This window comes from Xenopus laevis, chromosome 1L (genome assembly GCF_017654675.1).
Source record: "Xenopus laevis strain J_2021 chromosome 1L, Xenopus_laevis_v10.1, whole genome shotgun sequence".
In the NCBI taxonomy this organism is placed as follows: domain Eukaryota; kingdom Metazoa; phylum Chordata; class Amphibia; order Anura; family Pipidae; genus Xenopus; species Xenopus laevis.
In genome coordinates, this window is record NC_054371.1 from 203543164 (window position 1) to 203557661 (window position 14498).

Sequence of the window (14498 nt, forward strand, 5' to 3'; positions counted from 1 at the left end):
ATGTCGGGTGAAATGTCTTAAATAAAATAAAAAAAAAAACAAGTCCAGTTGATTTGACTTAATTCTACAGATATACCATGACCTGGATGAATGAGAATCTTCAAAAATATAAAAATAAATTAGTTTTAGGAAGCCTTAGTTAATACTGTAGCGAGTGTTGAAAGTCTGTTGCAGTGTTCTAATAAAACTGATCCTAGTGTGTGTGAATGTGATAGGGACCATAGATTGTAAGCTCCACTGGGGGAGGGTCTAATGTGAATGATGTACAGGTATGCGAACTGTTATCCAGAATGCTTGGGATATGGGGTTTTCTAGATAACACGTCTTTCTGTAATTTGAGTCTTCATAGCTTAAGGCAGTGCTGTCCTAATTTTGGAGAAAGTGAATTTAGTTGTGATTTCAAAAACCTCTAAAACCACTAAAGTTTGACCCGTTAATAAATAGGCCTCGACGGCTACTAGAAAATTGTTTAAACATTAAATAAACCCAATAGGCTGGTGTTGCTTCCAATAAGGATTTATTATATCTTAGTTTGGATCAAGTACAAGGTATTGTTTAACTGTTACAGAAAAAAGGGGTAATATTTTTTTTAAAAAAAAATTTGATTATTTAGATAAAATGGAGTCTATAGGAGACGGCCTTCCCGTAATTTGGAGGTTTCTGGATAATGGGTTTCCAGATCAAGTAATATATATATATATATATAGACTGTATAGTCTCTGTAAAGGAGTTACTGTGTCGGCACTATATAAATAACAGTTATTAAATAAACAGTAATAATCGACAGGTCTGAGATGGCAGAGTTTTGCCCCAAAAAGCCGAACTAGAAAAATTTGAGGTTTATAAATAACCCCCTACACTTTAAACTTGAAAAAACTGTAAAAAAAATTTAACTGAAAAAAAGTGTTTGGAAGGTGAACAACCCCTTTTGGGGAATGGGCATACAGATATGGGACCTGTTATCCAGAATGCTCAGGACCGCTGGTTTTGCCTCCAGTAAGGAGTAATTATATCTTAGTTTGGATCAAGTACAAGATACTGTTTTATGACTACACAGCAAAAGGAAATCCTTTTTAAAAATGTGGACTATTTGGGTAAAATGGAGCTATTAATGTTCTGCCCTGGTAGAAACATTTATTCTTTTGCCTTTCATTGTAAGACACATTGGGGGTCATTTGTTAACACTGGGCCATAGATTGTAAGCTCCACTGGGAAAGGGACTGTGAATGATGTACAGGTATGGGAACTGTTATCCAGAATGCTTGGGACCTGGGGTTTTCTAGATAACACGTCTTAAGGCAGTGCTGTCCTAATTTTAGAGAAAGTGAGTTTAGTTGTGATCTCCAAAACCTCTAAAACCACTAAAGTTTGACCCGTTAATAAATAGGCCTTCACGTCTACTAGAAATTTTTTAAACATTAAATAAATCCATTACGCTGACGTTCCTTCCAATAAAGATTAATTAGATCTTAGTAAGGTATTGTTTAATTATTACAGAGAAAAGGGTAATATTTTTAAAAATAAATTGGATTATTTAGAAAAAATGGGAGATGGCCTTCCCCTAATTCTGAGGTTTCTGGATAACGGGTTTCTGAATAAAGGAACCCATACCTGTATAGTCTCTGTAAAGGAGTTACTGTGTCGGCGCTATATAAATAACAGTTATTATATAAACAGTAATAATCCTTGCCCATTTCCCTCGGTCACAGCTTGTAGGTGATTCAGAATTATTGTTCCGCTGTACTTCCATTATTTATTACCTAATTTATTACCTAATGTCTCACTATGTCTATGTTCCTCCTGGGTCAAAACCCACATGAAAAATATTCAAAACAATTCACGACGTTCATATTTTAGATAAAAACAGCTGGCGGATGATTTGGTTTAGTAGAGTAAAGCAGACTGCAGCGATGAAGCAATCTAAACAGAGAAGGCATTGGGGTATATGTGTTGATGTCAGTGTGTTCTAAGGACGTTTCCTAGAAGAGGAGCCATATAACATAATGTCACTAGTCACTAGGTCTTGCCTCACAAAGAGCCTTTTAGTCGACTGTCTTAACCCCCCGCCCCTCCCGTTTTTTAGCACTAGATAATTGCTGAAAGTTATAAAACAATTCTGAGAAATGTTCCAAAAGTGCATAAAAGCCCTTTGTGCGGCCTATTTTAACACATTTCTTAATAAATGTTTATTAATAGCTATAGCCAAAGGGCAAAGCAGTATATGTTCAAACATTTAAAAAAAAATCTATTTACAGAGTAGGGCAGCATGTGTGGGATAAATTGTCTGCCAAATAGAAAGATTTGTTACATAGTCTGACTTTAAAGAGGTAGATTCCCTGTCATGTCCTATAAATAAATATGTATAATGAACATAATTAGCAGATGCTCAGCTGCAAGTGTAAACTATTAAAGGAGTTGTTCACCTTACAACACTTTTTTCAGTTCAGTTGGTTTCAGACAGTTCACCAGAAATAAAGACTTGAAAAATCGCTCAACTTTCTTCCCAAATAGCTACATTTTTTCAGGTTTTTTTTGAAAACCCCAAAAAGTTTGGATTTTTGTGCTAAACCCACCTAAAACCACGCTTACTTCAATTTGGTATATGTGCCTTTCCCATTGACTTATACAGGACCATGAAAACAGGTGTGAGATGGCGGATTTTCGGATTCAGGATTTTTTTTTTTTTTTTAGCATCTGGGTTCAATAAATCTCAAAAAATTCAAGTTTTATTTTTTTCTTGAAAAATTAGAATTTTGACCAAAAAGCCCAAGCAGAACAATTTGAGGTTTAATAAATAACACCCTAACTTTAAACTTGAAAAAATGGTAAAAAAAATAAAATAGATGTATGGGGCCTGTTATCCAGAATGCTTGGGACCTGGGCCTTTCCAGCTAATGGATCTTTATGTAATTTAGATCTTCATAACTTAAGTCTACTAGAAAATAATGTAAACATCCAATAGGCTGGTTTTGCTTCAAATAATGTGGATTGTTTGGATAAAATGGAGTCCATGGGAGATTTCCATCATTTGGAGCTTTCTGGATAATGGATCTTTATGTAATTTAATCTTCATACTTTAAGTCTGTGTGTGTGGATAATGTGGATAAAATGGAGTCTATGGGAGACTTCCATAATCTGGAGCTTTCTGGATAATGGGTTTCCGGATAATAGATCCCATATCTGTTAATGAAAAAAGTTTTTATTTCTGGGGAACAAGAAAAACGTTTTTGGAAGGTGAACAAACCCTTTAAGTAATGGGAATACAGGTATTGGACCTGTTATCCAGAATGTTTGGGACCACTGGTTTTGCCTCCAATAAGGTTTAATTCTATCTTAGTTGGGATCAAGTACAAGCTACTGTTTTATTATTACAGAGAAAAAGGAAATCATTTTCAAAAATATGGATTATTTGGGAAAAATTGAGCTATTAATGTTCTGCCCAACTTTGTGGTTCATTTATCAACACTGGACAAAATTGCCCGTCAGCAGTTACCCACCGAAACCAACCACGTTGCTGCAATCATTGTTCTACATGCAGCTAACTGAAAAAAAGCCAAGCAGTGATTGGTTGCTATGAGTTACTGCCCATGGGCAAATTTGCCCAGTGTTGATAAATGAGCCACATTGTTCTTCCTATTTATTCATTGTCAGTGTATCTTTGTGGATCATTTTGCCGGATATTTAGAACCAATGCAACATGGAAGTACAGCTATTGGATCAGTTATCCGGAAAGATCCAAATTCAGGAAGCTCATCTTCCATTGAGCCTATTTTAAGCAAATAGTTCTAATTTTGAAAATTCCTTTTTATCTGTATTACAGGTATGGGATATGCTATCTGAAAACCTGTTACCCAAAAAGCTTTGAATTACGAGACAGCCATCTCCTATAGACTCTATTGTAATCAAATAATTAAAATGTTTCCATTTTTATTTCTTTTTCTCTGTAATAATAATAAAACAGTACTTGGTACTTGGTCCCAACTAAGATATAATTATCTTTTTTAATTAATGTTTAAATTATCTTTTAGTAGACGTAAGCTATGGAGATCTAAGTGACGGATAAATCACTCATCCAGAAAACCCCAGGTCATGAGCATTCTGGATAACAGGTTCCATACCTGTAATAAAACAGTACCTTGTACTTGATGGTAACAAACTTGCATGATCCATATGGGTGGCAAAACAATCATATTGGGTTTATTTCATGTTTAAATGTTTTTAGTAGAATATGGTGATCTAAATTACAGAAATATTCCTCATCTGGAAAACCCCAGGATTCTAGATAATAGATCCTATACCTGTACTTTGACAATTGCCAGTCTATATCCCAGTTTTCCTTGACAGGTGGAAGAAAGCCAGAGAGCTAGAAAGCTACCAGGTTGACAAAATGTTTGTGCCAGCCCAGTAACACACTTGCTTGGTTAGTAGAATCAGCTCCCGAATCTTTAAATCTATGGGTCCTGGTGCACGTACCCTGAAAGGCCACCTTCCAATCCTCTTGCATAAATTGGTTGAAGTACAGCACCACAAATCTTACTTAATCAGTGTCGGACTGGGCCTGAAAAAACCCGGTGGGCCCCGGGCTCTTGTGGGCCCCGCTGGCCCAGATCCGCTACTTAGTGGGGCGGCGCAACCCCACTTTGTTCGGGGTCGCGGTAGAATAGAATATCTAGTGCGCATGTGCACTAGCCCCCTGCAGCACTCCGGAGCGGCAGCGTCGGCTGGAGGGGGGCCTGGGGCAGTAGCCCCGGTGGGCCCCAAGCCTCCCAGTCCGACCCTGTTCTTAATCTTTTTTTTAAGTAAAAATTCCTTTATTTAGAAAACTGGCAGGACCTGGATAAGCATCAGCCCATTAACACACAGCATCCAATTAAAATGTTTGTTTATATTATCACTGAGTTACTAGAGAAGTAAAAGAATACTGTAACCAGTAAATGTTTTCTATGATGAGTTATGGAATCTGGGCAAACTTTGGGGCCACAGCAGCCAGGAAACAGAAACTTGCTATATGTCATAGACATTCCAGAGTAAAAAAGGGAAACCATGAAGCTTTATGGAATTCCACTTGTGAAAATCCAACATTATCAACCTTCTTACCTTTATATAATATTTACTGAGGTATGCATGTTACATGCTAGTGCTCTCTATTTATTTTTGTGCAATCTCTGTTTATTCAATGACTTGTTAATTGACATTTGAACATACCACAGTGTTTATCTGCCTTTTATTGTAATTGTGTTCCTGGTACCCGATTCCTTTTGTTATAATCTATTTGTATAAGCAGAGGTCAATTTTTACTTCTTCTACACTTAAGTATAGGAGACCTTACTTGTCATTTGAAAGTACCTTCCAATAGCCCTCCAAATTCCCAGTAGGTAACAATTGAAGTGTCTCAGTGTAAAAGACACTCTTATTGACCCACTGTGAGATATTACGGCTCTTTTTTTTTGTATCATAGTTTTTATTGAACATTTCAGTAGACAATAAACAGAAAAAGGAAGGGTACTTTACAGCATAATTTCTAAAGTACATGTTCAATATTCAGGTTGATTGTGAGCATCAATACCTCAATGATCACGTTTTGGAGTGAAAATTTAAATATTTAAAGGGGCCTTGGGCCAAAACTCATTGCCCGTTGTTAGGTCTAATTTGATTAGTTCCTGGGTGTGATTAGTCTGTGTATTCTCTGGTTTTGATCCCTGCCTGTCTGCTGAACTCTGCTAATCCCGACCTTTGCCTGCCTGACTATTCTTTGAACGCTGCCTGTACTGACCCCAACCTGTCTGACTAATCTTGAATTCTGCTTGCAACGACCCGGCCTGCCTGACCACACTACATCATCTGCTCCATAAGAAGCTGGTGTTGCCGTCTGTCCTAACCTTGGTAATGAACGTGCCCCTTTGCTTGTTCAGAACACTTGCTTTGCTCCTCTCAAGTTAAGACCTGGCGGCATCTGAGTAGCTGAGGGCTCCTCCCAAAGCCAAAGGCAGCTGCTACAGGCGGATGATTGAGCTGTGAACGGGAACTTAGCACTTGTTCTGAATTTAGGGAGCTGTACGTGACACTCTGATTCTTTAAAAAAAGAACCATCTTTTCCAAGTATCCCTGAAATCTTTCCTTTGCCTGTTTGTTTATGTAGAAAGCTCCTCAAACCTCACTATTTCTTCTATCTTAATCAGCCATTCCTTGGGCGAGGGGGAAGTAGTGTTTTTCCATCTGATGGGAATGTGGAGTTTGGCTGCATTTAATAAGTGCCTTTCCAATGTCCGGTCTGAGACAGTTTAGTTCCTTGTTCAAGCTGATACTCTTAAATGTTCTAAAAGCTTGCTGTGATTATCTTAGTTAGCCATATATACACCTTTATATCCCTTTGTTATTTTTTATTTCAAAAGGGTTGCCCTGTAACATTTTTACTGGCTAACACAGTACAACAACTTTACCTGCAAGTGCAATGCGCCAGTTGTAAGGAGCGCCCAGAGGCACTCCTCTCCAAGACAGCGCTGCTGGCAAGATGGCGGCGCCCAGAGGTCGTGCACGTCAAGTCGCGATGTTTTGGCACCAGCACATCAAATATGCTCGACATGTCAACCTTGCTGCATGAACTGACCTCTGCCTGGATTTGACTTAGCTACTTCTCTACCCCTTTAATACCGCTATCTGTGTTGGAGTCTGCTGTTTCCTCCTTGGTCCTTAAAGGGATACTGTCATGGGAAAAAACATTTTTTTCAAAAAGAATCAGTTAATAGTGCTGCTCCAGCACAATTCTGCACTGAAATCCATTTCTCAATATAGCAAATCGATTTTTTTAATTTCAGTTTTGAAATCTGACATGGGGCTAGGCATATTGACAATTTCCCAGCTGCCCCAAGTCATGTGACTTGTGCTCTGATAAACTTCAATCACTGTTTACTACTGTACTGCAAGTTGGAGTGATATCACCCCCTCCCTTTTCCCCCCCAGCAGCCAAACAAAAGAACAATGGGAAGGTAACCAGATAACAGCTCCCTAACACAAGATAACAGCTGCCTGGTAGATCTAAGACAGGGGTCCCCAACCTTTTTTACCTGTGAGCCACATTCAAATGTAAAAAGATTTGGGGAGCAACACAAGCATGAAAAAATCCCTTGGGGTGCCAAATAAGGGCTGTAATTGGATATTTGGTAGCTCCTATGTGGACTGGCAGCTTACAGAAAGCTCTACTTGGCAATATACTTAGTTTTTATGCAATTAAAACTTGCTTCCGATCCTGGAATTCAAAAATAAGCACTTGCTTTGAGGACACTGAGAGCAACATTCAATGGGTTGGAGAGCAACATGTTGCTCACGAGCTACTGGTTGGGGATCACTGATCTAAGAACAACACTCAATAGTAAAAACCCATGTCCCACTGAGACACATTCAGTTACATTGAGAAGGAAAACAGCAGCCTGCCAGAAAGAATTTCTCTCCTAAAGTGCAGGCACAAGTCACATGACCAGGGGCAGCTGGGAAATTGACAAAATGTCTAGCCCCATGTCAGATTTCAAAATTGAATATAAAAAAATCTGTTTGCTCTTTTGAGAAATGGATTTCAGTGCAGAATTCTGCTGGAGTAGCACTATTAACTGATGCGTTTTGAAAAAAACATGTTTTCCGATGACAGGATCCCTTTAACCTCCAATCATAGCTTTCGGGCCCTGACACCAAGAGCATGTTTGGATGCAAGTACTTTTAATAAATTAACTATTTTTCATTCATTTTAAAGTGAACGCATTACCGGCTGCGTTCTTAATTGAGCTCTTCTTTCCTTGACTATTTCTATAAATTATTCTGCAGTGGTATCATTACCATCATGTTTGTACTACTTTCACCCAAAAAAATGCAACACAAAGGGCCTATCCAAAGTAAAAGTGTCCTTAATGTAACCCATGATCTATAGTAGGGGTCCTCAAACTTTTCGATTCATGAGTCACATCCAGATGTAAAAAGAGTTGGGGAGCAACAGAAGCATAATGTTCCTGAGTGGTGCAAAATAAGGGCTGTGATTGGCTATTTGGTAGCCACTATGTAGACTGGCAGCCTAAGGGAGGTTCTGTTTGGCAGTACACCTGGTTTTTGTACAACCAAAACTTGCCTCCAAGCCTTTAGTTCAAAAAGAAGCACCTGCTTTGGCCAACATCCAAGGGGTTGGTGAGCAACATTTTACTCATGAGCCACTGGTTGGGGACCAATGATCCACAGTGTGAGGGCAGTTACTTATAGCATTACATTACTTTCCACAAATAAAGCCAAATGTGATCTAAACACATATTTTTATGTATTTTTGTATTAATGTATTGTATAATATTTATAAGCCTTGCTGCTCAGCGGCTATGCAGAAATAAAAGATTCAGGACCAGATCTGTGTCAGAGTTGTGATTTTTTATTGCAGCAAATGAAAGTATAATGCATTTCAACCCCCCCCCCCACACATGTCAAACCAAGGCAACAAAGCAGAAGATAAAAGAAAAAATGCCAGTAAATAACCACTCAATGACAAATTACAGCCTTGTACTAACACCAGTTAAAAGAAACATGCACAGACACCTGTTGGAGTGTCATTAAAACATTCTTCAACCCAGTTCCACCACGAGCACTGACACACCAAACAATGGGACGGATCAAATTCTGTGTGAAATTCAGCCGTACATTGTTCTCATTCAAGTCTGGCCATATAAGTGGAATGTACAATGTGGAATCTCATTCTCAAATGTTTTTGTTTAAATAAATGGTAAACTTAAATGCCATAGTTAGCAACATGCACAGAACATTGCTGATTTGCATCGGTCCACATGACCCAAAGCTGCACCCCCCAGTGTTGCTCATTGTACTGGTATTCCTTACAGAATGCGTTAGGGATCTATTATCTGTAATGCTTAGGACCAGTTCCTTTTCTGGTTAAAGGGATACTGTCATGGGAAAAACATTTTTTTTTTAAATGCATCAGTTAATAGAGCTACTCCAGCAGAATTCTGCACTGAAATCCATTTCTCAAAAGAGCAAACAGATTTTTTTATATTCAATTTTGAGGGCTATACATATTGTCAATTTCCCAGCTGCCCCAGGTCATGTGACTTGTGCTCTGATAAACTTCAATCACTCTTTACTGCTGTACTGCAAGCTGGAGTGATATCACCCCTCTCCCTTTCCCCCCCCAGCAGCCAAACAAAAGAACAATGGGAAGGTAACCAGATAACAGCTCCCTAACACAAGATAACAGCTGCCTGGTAGATCTAAGAACAACACCCAATAGTAAAAACCCATGTCCCACTGAGACACATTCAGTTACATTGAGAAGGAAAAACAGCAGCCTGCCAGAGAGTATTTCTCTCCTAAAGTGCAGGCACAAGTCACATGACATGGGGCAGCTGGGAAATTTACAAAATGTCTAGCCCCATGTCAGATTTCAAAATTGAATATAAAAAAATCTGTTTGCTCTTTTGAGAAATGGATTTTAGTGCAGAATTCTGCTGGAGTAGCACTATTAACTGATGCGTTTTGAAAAAAACATGTTTTCCGATGACAGGATCCCTTTAAGACTTTTTTTCCTGTAATGAGAATAACCATATCTTAGGGGGGTTATTTACTAAACTAGATTTTTTTTGAGCAAACACTCGAATTTTTAGAGATTTATTATACCCCAAAGCTGCAAAAAGTCAGAATATGAATATCCGCCATCTCAAACCTGTCGAGGTCATGTATAAGTCAATGGGAGATGTCTCTTTTACAATTTGATGATATCGCGATTTGCACTGAGTTTCGAGCAAAAACACGGAAAAAAAAAATCTAGTTTTAGTAAATAACCCCCTTACTGTTATTAGCAGCAAATTCTCTATGATGATGGAGAAGATGGAGTGATTCGGGCATCAAATCCAAAAAATTTGTACGATTCAGCTTTTCAGTAGATTTTGTACAGTTTTTTCCAGACCTGACTTTTTCGAGTAATTTTATTGTAAATACTGTAAGATAAAATCGTGGATGGGAATTTGGTCGAGCTTGGTTTAATAAAAATATGGGATAAATTCTAGTTTTATAAATAATCCCCTAGGTCTACTTAAAGGAGCAGTAATACAAAAAAATGTGTGTTTTAAAGTAATGAAAATATAATGTAGTGTTGCCCTGAACTGGTGTATTTGCTTCAGAAACTGTACTATAGTTTATATAAACAAGCTGCTGTGTAGTCATGTTGGCAGCCATTCAAACACAGGATACACAGTAGATAACAGATCAGTTCTGATGAATCCCATTGTATACTATACAGCTTATCTGTTATCTGCTGTGTATTCTGTGCCTTTTCTCCTTTTTCAGCTTGTTTATATAAACTATTGTAGAGTTTCTGAAGCAAACACTTTTTAACAAAAAGTTTCAAATTACGGGAAGGCTGTCTCTCATAGGGGTATATTTATCAAAGCGTGAAGTTAATAGTGAAGTTCCGCCACTAGAGTGAAATTCCGCCACTCTCCATTCATTTCTATGGGATTTTTATAGGCGTATTTATCAAAGGGTGAACTTTCACTTTCACCCATTGATAAATATACCTTTCAAAATCCCATAGAAATGAATTGAGGGCTGCGGAATTTCACTCTAGTGGCGGAACTTCACTCTTTGATAAATTTGCCCCATAGACTTTATTTTAATCAAATAATTAAAAATTTTAAAAAATTATTTCCTTTTTCTCTATAATTTTAAAGCAGTACCTTGTAGTTGATGCAAACTAAAATATAATTAATCCTTACGGGAGGCAAAACAATATTGAGTTTAATTAATGTTTTCAAGATTTTTAAGTAGGAGTATGGAGATCCAAATAACGGAAAGAACCCTTATCAGGAAAACCCCAGGTCCTGACATTCTAGATAACAGGTCCCATACCTGTCCGGGGTTCCCACACCTGTACTAGCACTATACATTCAAAAAGCACTCATAAAGCACAAATCATAGGAGCTCCTAAGCAAAGGAATACTGAGTATTATTTTAAGATTATACCTTTATTATTACCATCTTTTTAAGGGAAACAATATGTTAACTAAATAATATTTCTAAATGATGTATGGTGAGATGTGTAATGGTTGACACCCAGTAGCTCATTATTTCTAATATCAAACTTCAAGCAACTCTGAATCCCGAATGGACCTTATTTATGAAGAAAAAAGTCTGAAAAAATAGGGTCGGCAAAACTTCGAAAACTTTGGAGCTTTCCCCGAAAACTCCAAATTATTCGGATTTTTCCGCAAAAACTAATATTTTTTTTGTAGTTTTCTGAGTTTTTTGCTCCTAATCCCCTAAATCATTGGATATCGGTACGGACATCAGCACAGACCCCATTGACTTCCCCATTGAGTTATACAGGACCTCAAGAGCTAGATGCCGGGTTTTCGGATTCTGAGTTTTCAAACCTCAAACTTTAATAAATCCCGAATAAATTCAGATTATTATTTTTTTTAAGGTCCAAAATTTTTTAATTTTTCAGATTTCAGGTATTTGGAGCTTAATAAATAACCCCCCCCCCCCCAGAGTCGTTTTATGTTGTGTAACGTGAAGCTGAAATTGAAGGCTGAGGTTGGATTGCTATATATATCTTCTAGTGATTCTATTTCTTGTAAATTCTTCTCATCCTTTGCATGCTTAGGCAGGCACTCAATGTACATATAAATGCAAGTGGAAGTTACTATGGGCTGAGGCTGATAAGTAAAGCAGGAACAGCCTGGATCTTTACCAAGCCCAACCCCAAAGGACCCACTCCCACCATCAGAATAGTGGTACAATATCCCATTAATGTAATGAAAGTTCTTGTACCCAATAACCCCACGCCCCCATCTTGTTCTAGTTATTTTTGGCAATGTTGCACCCTATTCTTAGAAGCAAAAAAAAGCATTCTGGAATATGATACATGGGGGGATGTGCTTTAATTTTTTCTGCATAACCATAAATCATAGGTGGTTCATAGCTGTCCTCTCACAGTAACACAGAATGGTATGTTCTGATCCTATAGATAGTAGTCAGTAGCTGGAGGACATAAACTGAAAAATGATAGCCCTCACTTCTGCCCTTTGGCTTCCAGACCCATTCCCAGCCATTTGCCGCATAAAACTTAAATGGGAAAACCTTCAAAAATGTAAATCTTGCACCAGAAAGGAATGTTGAACTTTAGAAAATTAAAAAGAAGAAAAGAAGTGCACGCCCATAGAGGATAACAAATATAACCATTGCAGAGCACATAACTAATGGTCACTTACCAGCACAAAGGCTTCACTTCCCTCAATAAAATGCCGCGGAACAAACCCAACCAGTAAGGACGGTATTCTGGAAACTATCCCTCACAGGAAACCTTGTGATTTGCTTTGAAGACAAAACTGTATTTTTCTTCTTAATTAATTTATTTCTTAAAGGAGAAGGAAAGGTTAAAACTAAGTAAACCTTATCACAAAGGTCCACCTAAATATACCAGTAAACCCTCAAAGTGATGCTGCTCCTTTGTCAAAAGAAACACTGTATTTCTTTCCTTCTATTCTGTACACATGGGCTTCTGCTTAAACCTCCTTGCCCCGGGCGTGAGCATGCTCGGTTTGCTCCCCCCCCTTCTCTGCTGTAATCTGAGCCCAGAGCTATAAGTGAGCAGGGAGAGACTCAGGCAGGAAGTGATGTCACACCAAGCTTATACTGTAGGCTCCTATCCTAAACAAACAGAGAGCTTTTTACTCAGGTATGGTAAAACATTCTACTGAATAAATATAACATTCTAGCTTGCACTATTGCAGTGAATCTATTGGCAGTAAAATGCCTCCGTAGCTTTCCTTCTCCTTTAAATAATTTTTCTTCATTCTTAATGATTCTAAAAAAATCTATTCTTGAAGATTTTTTTTTTTTAAATAATTAAATATGTTATGGTATATCAAAAAGAGCAATGGTTAGCTAAGTATGTATAATACATTATATTTATATCAATGGTATTATAGATATAAATAATTTACCATTGATTTTATGCATTATTTTTTATTTTGCAGGAAGGAGTCCAGGGCTGTGAAGTTTGTGGTTAGTATTACGCATTTTACACTGTATTCTCCTCTTCACCAATCTTAGCGTTTTATACCATTTTTGAATTTTTGGAGGTTCTTCTTTCTTCTTCTTCAGTTTCTAGCAATAAAGAATGTGCCGCTAATAACAGTAAGGGGGTTATTTACAAAAACTCAAATTCATCTCATCTTTTTATTAAACCAAGTTTGACCTACCACCCATCCATGATTTTTTCTTATTTATCAATAAAATAACTAGAAAAAGTCGGGTCAGGAAAAAACTCAATAAAACCGAATCGCTCAATTTTTTTTGGGTATTTGAATGAAAATGCAGAATTTATTGGACGAAAACCAGCACAGATCATGATATCATCAAATTGTAAAAGGGAGATCTGCCATTGACATGACCTCGACAGGTATGAGATGTTGGATATTCGGATTCAGACTTTTCGGGGTATAATACACGATAATCAAAAATGTGACATGGAGCCTTATTCTTCCTTACATTTGGGGCCCATTTATTTAAAATCTATATCAGCCATTCAGCTACTGTACCTGTTGTATTTTAATTATATACAGCTACTGTAAGGGGCCGATTCACTAACTTCGAGTGAAGGATCCGAAGTAAAAAAACGTCAAATTTCTAAGTGTTTTTTGGGCTACTTCGACCATCGAATGGGCTACTAGGACCTTCAACTACGACTATGACTTCGAATCGAACTATTCGAACTAAAAATCATTCGACCATTCGATAGTCGAAGTACTGTCTCTTTAAGAAAAAACTTCGACCCCCTAGTTCTCCATCTAAAAGCTACCGAACTCAATGTTAGCCTATGGGGAAGGTCCCCATAGGCTTGGCTAACTTTTTTTGATCGAAGGATATTCCTTCGATCGTTGGATTAAAATCCTTTGAATCGTCCGATTCGAAGGATTTTATCGTTCGATCGAAGGAATAATCCTTCGATCGCACTATTTGCGCTAAAATCCTTCGACTTCGATATTCGAAGTCGAAGGATTTTAATTCCCAGTCGAATATTGAGGGTTAATTAACCCTCGATATTCGATCCTTTGTGAATCGGCCCCCTAATGTCTTCCATCCAACTACTGCTCATCTTCTGTCAAGGTGCTATGTATCATCAGTTCAGCGTCTGTGTATCTGCTGTTAAGCTACTGTGTATCTGTCATTCATGTACTATTTATCTTGCATCCAGCTACAGAACAGTGTTTGTGTTATTGTCTATCTTCCATTTAGCTACTATAAGGTTGCTATTCATTTCCATTATGGGGGTTATTTACTAATAAATAATTTTACCAGAAGCAACCTCTGCCTAACTCCCATCCACGAATTTGGCTAATTTACAAAAAATTAAACTCGAAAAAATTGAATTAAAAAAAAATTAGATTATAGGCTACAAATCAAGTTTTTTTTCTGTAAAAAATCCATTCGTTTTCACAAAATTTTTTAGAGAT